Source organism: Dermochelys coriacea, chromosome 1 (assembly GCF_009764565.3).
Source record: "Dermochelys coriacea isolate rDerCor1 chromosome 1, rDerCor1.pri.v4, whole genome shotgun sequence".
Taxonomy (NCBI): domain Eukaryota; kingdom Metazoa; phylum Chordata; order Testudines; family Dermochelyidae; genus Dermochelys; species Dermochelys coriacea.
The window spans coordinates 193,468,546-193,481,357 of NC_050068.2; the positions used below are offsets into that span (position 1 = coordinate 193,468,546).

At 42.1% G+C, this 12,812-nt stretch overlaps 1 long non-coding RNA gene across 1 annotated transcript; it reads right to left on the bottom strand.

The window, feature by feature from the left end:
• Positions 1–204: 204 nt before the first annotated feature.
• Positions 205–9,434, bottom strand: LOC122459290. The gene is made up of 3 exons (XR_006279866.1): positions 9,304–9,434; positions 8,215–8,220; positions 205–216 (listed from the first exon to the last, which is right to left on the bottom strand). It is a non-coding gene; the product is annotated as an uncharacterized LOC122459290 (long non-coding RNA).
• Positions 9,435–12,812: the final 3,378 nt, after the last annotated feature.

The following is a 12,812-nucleotide window of genomic DNA, read 5'->3' on the forward strand; positions in this document are numbered from 1 at the left end:
TTAGAAATCTGTGCTAAGTAATGGAAAATAACAGTACAAGAGATAAAGGACAAGGCCAGAAGATTTTGGCTGGACTGAGGACTAAACTTTGGCTGAACTAAGGACTAATGATATAAGCAGCACCTGAGAGTCTTTACTACCACAAGATAATGGAACCCAAAGATAAGAATGATGAGAACATTGGGTGATAAACAACAGAAAAGGAATAAACAAGTGCTGTACATATATTGCTGTGGGAAGGGAAATAAAGTGCTTTTTACCAGCAACTGTGTCAGTTGTCCTGTAAGCCAGCCTGCTAGCAGCAACATCCAGGGGTCACATGATGGAGTAGCGCTGCTGCGAGGTATAAAGGGCTTAAGTTCAATGAGACTGCTGAGTTTGGGGAGAAGTTCAAAGGTACAGGAGGGCTTTGTGAGCTGCTTTATACAGAGGGGATGTCTACACTGCAGTTACAAACCTGCAGATGGCCCATGCCAGCTGATTTAGGGTCCCAGGGCTAGGGCTAAGGGTCTCTTCAATTGTGGTGTAGACAATTGGGCTCTAGGACCCTGCAAGGTGGGAGGGTCCCAGAGGTTGAGCTTCAACCTGAGCACAAGCGCCTACAATGCAATTAACAGCCCCTAAGCTCAGGTCAGCAGGCACGAGCTGGCCATGGGTGTCTAATGGCAGCGTAGACATACCTAGAGACACTCTACTTGTTCCTTAGGCCTTCTGCCTGGGGGTTAAGAGATTCAGAATGAAATATCTATCAGCTGGGGGGAAAGGCCTGGCTGGAGCTACTGGCAGTGAGGGGCAGGAGGAAAATCCTTAAAAGAAAATTGGGGGCCCAGGCATAATGAATTGGAGAGCCTGGAGAATAAGGCTATGGATTTCTAGGTTTCAGCTGTACTGTTAAATCAGGCCCCATAACGGGGGAATAATTACAAAGCACCAGTTGTGGTGAAAGGAGTGGGAAATTGAGGCAGTGGCCATTGAATAAGACCCAGTTATGTGTGTCGCAGTGTATTTCACACATTGCAGGAATGAGTTCTTGGCCGGGGCACCAAGCTGCCTGAAAAGATGACTATCTTCGAGCAAAACTTTTTGTCAAAAAGGCCATCCTTACCTTACTTGCTTTGCGTCGTTCTAATCCATACCTCCACCGCCTGCACAGTTTCACTGGACATCTCAGACAAAACCAGGTTCAAATTTAAAGGAATTTCAGGATTTGTCAAAAACCTGTCTAAATGCTTGCCCCCACCACACTGCTATTTTTCCTCTTCTAATGGGAACTAATTTCTAATGCTGTCAAACAAATGAGATTTGTCACTCCCTTGAATAGTTGCCCTACTAAAATGTTGTTGCTTTACATGGTCCATCTTATAGTGCAAACATTGGATGGGAAGCCTCAGCAGTTTCTTTTAAAAAAGAAATTGGTTTTCAAAAATTGATGTAAAACAAATTAATCAACTAAGAGAAAAAACACATACATAAATCAAAGGAATGGCAGTCTAGACAGCTAATACAAGGCTCAGGTATACTTGATTAGAGTGGAGAGAACCATCTCTTTCAAGTAATAGGGTAACATAGCTTCATAAATTGTATTCCATATTTGCAAATTCGCAGTTTGCACATATTGCTGTAGAGGTTTAAGACTGAGTCATTTTATCAGCTTCAATAAGCATTAGTAATATAACTTTCTGGAACTGGGCTAAATCATCAGGTGTATTTATGCACACATAACTCCTACTGAAATTAGTAGCATAACTGACAGCAGAGTTTGGCCCTTCATGTCTACTTTGTATATGATCCAGCTTCCTAAAGGATAATGATTCCCTGAATCACAACCACTGAAAGACAGCCCTCTGCATAATAAGTGGCATCATGGCTGACAATAGAATGCACTGGTAAACGGAGAGTGATTTTGTTTATAGTGAAAGTCCTGAATAGTTTCAGTGCTACTGCAATGTGCAGATAGTAATTCTGCTTACAGTGTGCATCTTAGGGCAGTGGTTCTCAATGAGGGGTATGCGTACCCCTGAGGTACACAAAGGTCTCCCAGGGGTCCATCAACTCCTCTAGATATATGCCTAGTTTTACAACAGGCTACAGAAAAAGCACTAGCGAAGTCAGTACAAACTAAAATGTCAGACAATGACTTGTTTATACTGCTCTAGATACTATACATTGAAATGTAAGTACAATATTTATATTCCTATTTTTTTTATAATTATATGGTAAAAATGAGACAGAAAGCAATTGCTCAGTAATGTGCTTTATTTTTACGCCTGTATTTTTGTCTGATTTTGTAAGCAAGTAGTTTTGAAGTGAGGTGAAACTTGGGGTACACAAGATGAATCAGACTCCTGAAAGGGGTACAGTCTTCTGAAAGGTTGAGAGCTTCTGTCTTAGGGCACACAGCAGCTGAGGAGGTGCTTCCCCAGCACAAGCGGTCAGAAATGTGCTAGATCTGCTCCACTTAAGTCCCCCTCCAAAGGCTTGATTTTGTTTTTTACAGCGATTTTACTCCAGTGTAATGTTGGTAGCCTGACTCCTGACTTACACCACCATGTAATCAGAAACCGGCCCATAAGCAGGATTTGGAGCTCAGATATGTTGAGTAGTCTCTGTGCATTCAGTGTCCAACTGCGGCCAGCATGGATTCCACTTCTGCAGTGCCATGCAGAGGCCCCCTCAAAAATGTGGGTGTATTTCAGCTATAGTTGTCTTTCCCCAGTGCTCCAGAACAGATTCACTTGAAAGGGTATGGCTTCACAGCAGCTGGTAGTGCATGTGGACAGACATGCACTAGCGCTGCTTCAGCTAGCATGCTTCAGCTGCAATTGGTGCTGTCATGGCCACTGGTTGCAGCTGGGTCTAGCACCTGAGTGCAATCCTGCCTGATCCCCATGTATGTAGCTGTGTGACTAGCCTGATCGCTGCCCATGCTGCCACAGCCACACTGCTATTTTTAGCCCACTCGCTTGAGCAGATGATGGTTTTTATTACAACCTGTATCACAGATTTCCTGTGGGGAAACCACTACTTTTTTCCGATTTCTGCACAGCCTTATTCTCAAGGACTCTGACACTAAACTGAACCTGCAGAAAAACCTCTTATCTTTGTGGCAATCAGTGTCAAAATTTCCATTGAGAGAGAGAGAGAACCCACCTTACTCTTGCAATATTTTGGGATTACTTGCATGAGAAAGCTGAGTGCGTTTTGGACCCAAGTGACATAGGCAGAACCCATTGAAGTCAATAGCAGTCTTTCCATTAACTTCAGTGGGCTTTAGTTCAGGCTCGGGAGAGCTGCTACGAGGGGAGGGGAAGAGAGAGAGGTCATCCTCTTTGCCAGTGACTCTTTTGATAGCCACTGTAGAGAGGGGACTTTTCCATTGAAGGAATGTTTATATGTTCTACTTACGAGTAGATTTTTGATGGCCATAATTTCCCTTGACACTGTTTAACTTTCATTTAAAAAACACACGTTGCTTAGTTTTCCCCTTTGTAAGTACAAGTCTGATCCTGCTGCAGCCTCTACTAACACAAGTTGCCCCACAGAACTCAGGGAGCCTGGTTCTCTTCTCTTTTCCTGGCTTTACCCCCTCCCAGCTCTGTGAACTTCTATTCTCTGATTTGCACCAAAGTGTGAGGTGAATACCTAAAACTATGGGTAAAACTTTCAAACTGTGCATCAGTCCCATTTTCAAAAGTGACTTAAGAGCCCATTAATGAGACAAGGTGGGTGAGGTAATATCTTTTATTGGACCAACTTCTGTTGGTGAGCGAGACAAGCTTTCAAGCTACACAGAGGCCTGAAGAAGAGCTTAAAAGCTTGTCTCTCCCACCAATAGAAGTTGATCCAATGAAAGATATTACCTCAGCCACCTTGTATCTTTAATATACTGGGATCAACACGGCTACAACACTGAACACAATTAGGAGCCCATTGACTATCAGTGAGATATAAGCTGCCAAGCAGCTGTCACTTTTGAAAATGGGACTTAGGCACTTTAGAAAATTTTTACCCGTTGAGTGTCTGAGACTCGTGTATACACATGGTGGTGGTATTGTATAAACCCTTCATTCTAATTCCCTTTGCATTTACAGAGTGCTTTTCAATAGATCTCAAAGTATTATTGTCATTATTATGTTGTCAGCTTATGCAACTTTATTCTCTACTTAAATCTTTGAGTGCTACCAGTACCTTAGAAAGTAAAAAAAATGGTATACTGTATTGCCAGTAGCTAATAGGCTGCATAACCAAGCTGTTTTTCAGCTCAGCCATGTTTTGTGGCTGGCTATTTAAAGAAATATCTGATAGGTAAAAATAGTGATGTCTCACCACATTCTCCACTATACCGCTTTAGCATTGTTCTTGTGGTGTTTCCTTTTCAACAGAATATGTGGGTTAAAAGAAACATGCACCAACTTCTTTGTAATACAACAATCAGTATGTGTCTACACATGCAATGGGGAAGAGCTCTGTTGCTAGTCCAGAAGACTTTTGTAAATTAGTGAGACCCCTCTTTGTGATATCCAATTTTTTTAATGCCTTTTGCAGTGTTTCCAATCTCCGACAAACTCTCCTTACCTTCTACTTCCTAAAGTCCTATTTTCCAAATTTGTATTTGGAGATTATTGGCGTATTTGGGTCTAAAGAATACCACTGTCATTCCTGTTGTTGTATGCTAAGATCCTGTGTTATAAAGAGGACAGTGATCAATTGATCTCCATGTCCACTGAAGGTAGGACAAGAAGTAATGGGCTTAATCTGCAGCAAGTGAGATTTAGAATAAATATATTAGGAAAAACTTTCCAATTATAAGAGCAGTCAAGCATTGGAATAAAGCTTCTGAAGGAGGCTCTGGAATCCTCATCATTGGAGGCTTTTAAAAACTGGTTAGATGAGCAACTGTCAGGGTAGGTCTAGATTTACTTGCCCCTGGCTGAGCACAGGTGGCTGGACTAGATGACCTCTCGAGGTCCCTTCCAGCCCTATATTTCTATGATTCTATGAAAAGGCAAATATGACAATGAAATTTTTTAAGTCACTTGTGACTGTTTCTTTTCCTCACTGTTGTAAGTGAATTTAGCGCTTCAAAAAAACTCAAGGCCATCACAGAGTCAAGGACATATCATTAGTAGATGATGTGTAATCTGCACTGGGCCACTTTCAGTGATTTGTTGTGTTTTTAATATTGGTCAGACGGGTTCAGTTGTGGATTTCTTGTCTTTTCATAAAGATAAGCAAATCCATATAATGGCATTTTAAAAAATAAAAGGCATTGCTGTTGACATTAGCTGGCAGCTGCTGGGAGACTTCAGTTCAGAGCCTGATTTGACTGACAATTTAAAATGCCTGAGCCTGTACACATTGCCGAACTGTAGTATGGCACACTGCTATATGGCTGTCAATACAGGACAGGCCGAGCATCTAATAATACTAAATAGACAGGCACCGCTGAGAGAAATGGAATTTCCGTCTTTCCCGATGAGTCATCCTTCCCACTGTTTTAGGAAGGCTCCTGAAGAAGCCAACCATGAGGACTGAAAAGTAACCTGAAGGGCACATTTCAAAATAACTAATTCAATGGGAAGCTCTTTAGCCGGCAGTCAGAAGCTGCCAGTTTCTTAATGCAGACTAAACAGTGAGAGCCCTAAGTTTGAAATGTTTGCTAAGAAATGTTTGCTCTAATTCACTTTCTCCAGTGACAAAGCAGAATATTAGTATTAATAATATTACAGTAGATTTAGAAGACTGGACCCACGAGGCTATTCTCTATAGACACAACATAAAGGATGGGCCCTGCCCCATAGTGGTTACAATTTAAATTAAAAGCAAGTGAGTTTAACACGCAATGGTCCCGCTATTGGAGTCTGTATGGAGTCCTTTGCTGACTTCAAGGTACAGTTTAAAACACTCAGCTTTCCTTCTAGGTGAAACTATGATGGAAAATGCATTCATGTTCACCCTAGCCAAAGTGACTTCTCCATACATGTAGTGAAATGTTACTGTAAGAGTAGGGAAGAACCTGTGCCGAAACTTTGACACCTGTAGTTTTAAAAAATAAATGGAGAGATTATAACACTGTTGTGTATATAATCCTTAGAAGGTTAGTGCTCAGTACTCAAACAACACAGGTGTTAAAGCCATATGGTCAAGGCTGACCATGTTGGTTTGTGGTTTTTTTTCCCTTTTTCTGCAAGCCCTTTTGTTCTTCCTTTTTAAATGTCTGTTCTGTGACTTTTTTTACAGATGTCCTGGCAGGCGTCACCAGCTCCCTTTCTCAAGATACTCACTGTAGAAAATGTAGCCAGACACTAATCATTTATAAGAAAATAAAGAATCAAAGTCTTTGAGGTTTAGTTCATAGTCAGGGACCCAACAAAGCAAAGTTGGGTCATTATTCTTGAGACTATGAAACTGATAACTTTTTTCACCATGTAATTCTGCATTTTTAATATTGGTAGACCCAGAAGCCCAGGTTCTGCCCTCCATTACATGAGTGAAACCTTCTTGGAGTCAGGTACTACAATGCATCAGAATTTAATGAGGATTGAATAGCTGTAAATGAGAACTGAATTTGGCCCAAAAATGAGGGTGAGAGGGACTTTTGGCCAATTCCCTGTATATACCTGGTGATGGGGCTGATAAATGTATACACAACTGTGCAATACTTCATTTGTAAACACAAGCCCAGAAATCCCTTTCTCTCTCCAGTTAGAGTGAGTGTCCTGTTCGATGTTTTTACGGAGATATTCTAGGAAATGATCGTATCTAGGAAAGGATGCCACCTCCTTTTCTTTCTTTTTTTTTTCTTTCCTCTAAAGATCTTCCTTTAAAGAAGTTTCCTAATCTCTTATTTATGGCAAGAGAAAGAAGAAACATCTGAGGGATTTGTAGCACAACAGATTCTATGTTTAACAACGTTTTCTGTGGTGCTTGTGTCTGTCAAGTATGTATACTTGGATGCAAGATTCATGTGTTAAAATAGTGAGTTGACAAGACAGGCACTATTTCCCTATGCTATGGAATACAGTGTTTCAATATGCCATCTTCTATCAGCATGGGTAAAACTAATCCCAAAATCTAATCCACACTGGCATGCAGGAATGAAAGTCTGATTTGAAGATTTGTTATAAAGGACTTACATGGAAATCCTGTTTTGAATGTTTGAAACCTCTCAAATGTTTTACAAATTGAACTCAATAAATGATACATATTATTATTCACCAGGATCATTTCATTCAACATTGAATTGCAGCCAGTATTGGTGTAAAACATAACAACCATTCAGCAGTAACTACACAACTGTTTAAGGCAGGAATGGAAGAATGCTGCCTAATGAAAAATACAGGGAGAATTCTACCAAGCAAAATGTAATTAGGCAACTTGGAATTTGGCCAGGATGCTGGAGTTAATTTCCCTATTCTTCTAAAGGGGATGGTATGGGATCTTTAATTACTGTTCCAAAAGTGCCCGAATCTTCTTTACTTCTGACTGTATGGTCTTTCAGATGAAATATATAGTGCCCACTAGCAACATCCTTGGAATCTGGTTTACTGCTAATTGAGGCCCTGATCATGCAAACTCTTTTGCACATGCTTCATGTGAATACAAGTAGTCCAACTGTCATCAGTTGATCTGTTCACAGGGCTAAAGCTAGTGCACAAATGTGGAGGAGTGGGGCCTACTGCAGCATTTTCCATTTATCCACTTCCAGGGGTACAGCTAGGCCTCTGTTCTCCATAGTTTTCCTTCCTTTTTCTTTTCTTTTTCTTTTTTCAGTTAGCATCTAGCAGTTGGGTCACTTTAGGACGTCTGTCTCTATGACTCTGAGTATCACAGATGCCGTAATGTTTCCCTGGGTTTTCAGAGAGCCTGACACAATAGCTCTGAAGTATGTATTGTCCTGTTCATTTCAGTGGGTGCTAACTGTCATGCCAATGACCATTTCTTAAATGTCAGCTTCAACTATTTGACTGCTCCTCACATCATCTTAAAAAAGAGAAGAAGGAGTAATAGTAAGATCCTCATAGAATGTGTGTGTGTGTGTGATTGGTTGGTGGTGCTGGGGAACGCACAAAAGATTAGGTGTGGTAGAAAACAGAGGCGGTATACCGTGATTATAGGCCTTTGATAACATGTTGCAGGATTTCTTTTTCCATGGGACACGGCTCAGCTTTTAAAAGTTTGGGAAATCACTGGCCTATTGGCCTAACACAAGACTGTTGCCTGCTCCGTCCTCATTTAGTGTTCACAAATTATGCTGAGCTGAGCCCGATTACCATTTGAAGTGTGATGGGATCCTAGCATAAGGTGGTAGGGGCATACACCAGACGCATTCTGCCATATGGCCCAGGCAGTTTTGTAACAGAGGCTGCCCTGTTGTAACTTGGATGTAAACATGTTGATGTCCTGGAACTGTTACACTTACCTAGGTCTGGTACTATGATCCACAGGTCACACAATTGCAGGGCTAGATGCCCTTCTGTCCCCTTCCTGCTCTGAGTGTACCCTTCTCAGCTCAGTGTCAGGCCTACTGCCTTTGTCTCTAAATACTTTGTTAAAATTCAACAGTACTCTAGTGTAAGAAGGCTGTCTGGTCACTATATTCAGCATTGGTCACAGTCTCCTGAAGGTATGGGCTGCAGGTGCCAAATCCACTCAAAGCTGCTGAGTAAATTTAGTCACAAGTATTTTTAGTAAAAGTCATGGACAGGTCACAGGTAATAAACAAAAAGTCAGGGCCATAACCTGTCCAAGACTTGTACTATATAAATACTCCTGACTGCTTGGGGGTGGAGGTGGTGGTGGTGGTGGGGGACTCCCGCTGTGGCTCTGGGGTGGGGGGGTGCTGCTGCAGCTCTGGGGTGCAGGATGGCCTGAGCAGTGGCTGGTGTGGCTGGCCCCATGGCCACCTCAGCTGCTTAGGCATTCCTAGGATCAGCCGCATTGACTGCTGCATAAGTCCCAGAAAGTCATGGAATCGGTGACCGCTGTGAAAGACTCACAGCTTTACTCATCAGACTTGGGAAGAATGTCTCCATGATCAATGCCATGCCAATCTAGTGCTGCTAGCATTAATAAATGTCACATCAGTTTTCGTTGCGACACTCTTTTGGGATGGCAACTGTCTGTCCACTTTTGTTGTCCTCTGTAGCCTGGTCAATTGTTTCATCCATAAAATTATTCATTTGGCTGCAACCTGTCCCAAATAACAGGTTCTTTTTCAGGCCACTACTTAGAGTTAATTATGAAGATAAATTTGGTATGCGCACACAAACTTTGAGCTTTTGTTATTACAGAGTGTCCCACTCTGTATCTCAGGGGAACACACTGCACCCCCATGTTCATCCTTATAATATGATTGTGTGATATCCAATGCAAAGTTTGTCATTTCAGGTGTCTTTGGAAGGCTCAGGATGCACTGAGCATTGTTATAGTAATGTTATGATACAGGTTGTAATCTCATGTACATAGTTATGAGGCTGAAAATGTGTCCTCATGGCTTAAAACAAGCCCAGACAAAACTCTGTCCAGGAACAGAAGGGCAGTTTACCCGTCATCAGGGCATGTATGGGACAAACTCAGCCCAGCCTCACAGGAACAAAGGATTGGTTGGACTCTTGAGTGAATCACCCCCCTTCCCTTGGTCAGTTTGGGACTATGATGAGGTAATGCTTACCTGACCCTGAAGGGGGAGGGGGGGCAAAGCCAAGAGGGAAGAAAGAACATGACAAAAGGGAGAGACTTTTGTCATGCTCTTCCTCTCCCTTCCACCCCCATCTACAGACACCACCACCAAGTGACTGAAGCACTAATGAAAGGGGAGAGCTTGGCTGAAGGGCAACCAGCCAGCCTGTAGTGAGAAGCATCTAAGTTTGTAAGGGCACTGAAAGTGTTAAGATCAGCTTAGAATGCATTTTGCTTTTATTTCATTTGACCAAATCCAACTTCTTGTGCTTAGATTTTAAGAGATTATAAGTCAGTCTTTTGTAGTTAATAAATTTTGGTGGTTTGTTCTACCTGAAGCAGTGCGTTTTTGGTTTGAAGACTCCCCTGGGGATAACAAGCCTGATCCATATAAATTTCTTTGTTAAATTGATGAACTCATATAAGCTTGTGGCATCCAGCGGACATAACTGGACACTGCAAGATGGAGATTGCTAGGGTTGTGTCTGGGACTGGAGATATTGGCTAGTGTCATTCAGTTGCACAATCCAAGCATCTTACATGCCAGAGGCTGTGGGTGAACAGCCCAGGAGTGGGGGTGGGTCACTGCAGGGTCAGGCTGGCCCCCAGAGTTGAGGATTGGAGTGACTTAGCAGATCACTGGTTCAGATAACACCAGGGGAACATCACACAGACAAATATAATTGAAATAAGTATACAATTAAAATTGGTACAATAAAGTGGTTTCCTGCATTGTTCATACTTACAATGTGATGGAGACCATTAGAAACAAAGATGGGGCTGGGCTAGGCTTCCTATCTGGATGTCCCAGGTCATCCCCAAATGTCCCAACAATAGGATGGATAACCACATCTTTTATGCACCTTTTCCTATTCCACCCACAGGTGTCCAGGACCATATTTGATTGATTGTTTTGTGGTTTACCTATTTATCACATAATGCATTACTGAACTATCACAAGTTATGTACTGGTAAATGTTATAACCTTAGGTCAAGTACGTATCACTTCATAACTTTTGGCCAAGCACATAATACTCATGCTAGCTTATACGAACATCAACTTTTACCAGGCCTTACTCTAAGTCCTTCACACTTAATGCTTAAGCCCTACAGTCAAGTCTATTTTAATACATACGTATATTTAGATTCTTCTATTTGCTTTTACAGCTTCAGTAACTTTCATTATTTCTATATGTATGCTTAGCATTCTAGCTTATGCCAAACCATAGACTGTCCAATATCACCTTAGGGTCAATGGTCAACACCTCTCTCCCCACATAGAGGAGTTCATGGTCACTTTCCAATATTGCAGCTTGAGCCCCTGACTGATTTTTCCACCACTGGGGCTCTTCTCCCAGTGCCAGACTAGGCCCTCTATTGTCCAATGACCACCAATTCATTCAGAATTTATTTCCCTGGACTTCTTTAAAGGGAGAGTATATGAACCATGTTCTAAGAAATCTTCCATGTTTAAATGGATGTTGTACCATTCCATAGCTTTTAACCCACTCTGATCCAAAAACCTGCTCATTGGGTGAAATGCCCCCTGTGCAGAGGCACAGCACAAGTCCTACGCACACTTAAGTCTGTGTAATTTGTACACAGGAACATAGGACTGGAAGGGACCTTCTGGGTCATCAAGTCCAGTCTGCAGGCAACCCCACTGTATAATCCCATTTGTAAATTTATCATAGAATACCAGGGTTGGAAGGGACCTCAGGAGGTCATCTAGTCCAACCCCCTGCTCAAAGCAGGACCAATCCCCAATTTTTGCCCCAGATGCCTAAATGGCCCCCTCAAGGATTGAACTCACAACCCTGGGTTTAGCAGGCCAATGCTCAAACCACTGAGCTATCTCTCCCCCCATCAGGTGCTATATTAAAATTAATTTGCCCTATTAGAAGGCTTCTTCCAGAACCTCACTCCTGGTAGTAACCTTCTAATTTCCAACCTAAATTAATTCTTAGTCTTATGCTGGCTCTCTCCTTTGGGGGTGAATTTCCCACTCCTAGAACACAATCTAGGCTGTAGTCTTTCATGTCTGTTAATGTTGCAGTGTTTATGAATGAACGTTGCTTCGCCTGCTTCCTATTTTACTGCAGCACAAAGCAAGAAGTCTGACCACAAAGCCCCCTCTCTCTCTTCTTCTGTGCACCAGCACCACTTAGTGTAGTGATGAACAGACCTGAGGCCACCAATAGAAGAACAGTCTTAAACAAGACCATATTTGATTTCAAGATGAAATTGAAGTTTTGAGTATACCTCAAGTTGACACGGAGGGATCCGCTGTACTTGAGGCCTACTAGGCCTACCCTGACTGTTATCAACTTTTATCCAGTCTCTCAGAGTTAGACTAAGTCACTAACCTATAACAATAACTCATGATGAGAAAAGGTGCAAAAGAGAGACAGACTGAATTGCCTAAACAAAAAAGCGTCAAAGACTGTTAAGATCATGCCCAGAAAACGGGATAAATATGGGACTGGAAATCAATGGATCAAACTTGGTATTGGAAATTCATCCTATTTGATGGACAAAATGATGAGGGGATGAGCTATTCCACTTCCCTGTTGGGATCCTCAATTTAAAAAAAAAAAAAAAAGACTTTGGGAAGAAAATTGGTGGACATAGAACACCAGGACATAGGACATAGCTGGCTGACTGAATGGTGAAAGAACAGGAAGGAATGAGCATCATCATCATGGCTGCCATCTCTACTACTTCCAGGGACCCTAGGATCCACTATGATATCATTGTACTTCACTGTCCTGAACCTGAAAGATGTCCAGACCAGGCCAAAGATGGGGACCCAGATGACATCACCATCTTCACCAGCTCTGGCTAAATTTCAAATCCACCTGGGATGTGAGACTTTCATCTCCTTTTCCCCTGTGTATCCTTTTTCTTCCCCACCTTATTTCTTCTCTCTTCTGTCCTCTCCTTTTGCCTTCTGTCTAAGACGACTCTGGCTTAGCTGGCCTAGGCTGCATATTTTGTAACACTGCTTTAGCCTGTGACCAAAAAGCAATGTCCTAATTAGCCTGATGCTGGTACAAGTTTTCTAGGTCTCAGAGTGGCTGATAAGACCATGTGCTGTACCTGTGTCTTTTCTAGCGTATAACTCTGCAGCA